Here is a 919-nt window from a genome sequence, read left to right on the forward strand (position 1 = left end):
ATTAAATTATTATATTGTATTGTTCTTTATTGGAAACAACCAATAAAGGTATAAGACAACAGGAGAAGAAAAGAAAAGAAATGTTCTGGTCTCGTTAATCACACAGAATAGATTAGAAAGGTTGCAGACACTGAATAGTCTAGCAACCGTTTCTCCTGACCAGCACAGAAATTCTGTGTTACTGACAACAGAGAGATCCAATAATATGTCTTTGAAAGACCAATCCGATGGTCAATGTCGGACAAATTACTGATCACCAGGTATACCATCAATCACAAATTGAAATTTAGAGACATATCTGAAACATTTTTGGAGCATACTGCAGACATAGCCATGCTGGGTGGAAAAGAAAAGAAGAGGAGAAAAAAGAAAAGACAAGAAGAGAAAAGGAGAAAGAAAAACGGGTAAAAATGGAAGGAAAAAATGGAAATAGGGGAGAGACGGGGGAGGGGGTAAAGAGGTGAGAAAGTGGTGATCCTGCTGTTGGTGTCCACCCTTCTAGTGAAGGGGAATAGTGTCCTTCTCTACAACACCAGGTATTCCCAAAAAGTCTCCTTTGAGGTACTGACCCGGCCCAACGCTGCTTAGCTTCCAAGATCGGACGAGATCGGGCATTAACAGCGTGGTATGATAGTAGAGAGGCTATCTACCAATGAGAGTGCACCTATGTAGGAAATGTGAGAGAGAATGGGGAAAAGAGGGGAAGTGCAAAAAATGGTGTGGATCTGCTTTCCTCGTTAGGCGGGGGGACTCATCTGCCTGTTGGCAAATGATACCCCTGGATCGAGGATGAGAGTCCACAGAAGGGGCTGGGTCAGTGGAGAAAGTCAGGGAGGAGTGGAAGAAATGGGAGAGTGAAGTCAGTAAAATAATATAGAGTTAAAAGTCGCGGATGGATTGTCAAAGGGAGGAGGATGGC

At 43.1% G+C, this 919-nt stretch overlaps 1 pseudogene; it reads right to left on the bottom strand.

Moving 5' to 3' along the window:
• Nucleotides 1-521: 521 nt before the first annotated feature.
• LOC134937805 (5S ribosomal RNA) lies at nucleotides 522-639 on the bottom strand (annotated as a pseudogene).
• Between the last annotated feature and the right edge of the window lie 280 nt (nucleotides 640-919).

This window comes from Pseudophryne corroboree, chromosome 6, assembly GCF_028390025.1.
Source record: "Pseudophryne corroboree isolate aPseCor3 chromosome 6, aPseCor3.hap2, whole genome shotgun sequence".
In the NCBI taxonomy this organism is placed as follows: domain Eukaryota; kingdom Metazoa; phylum Chordata; class Amphibia; order Anura; family Myobatrachidae; genus Pseudophryne; species Pseudophryne corroboree.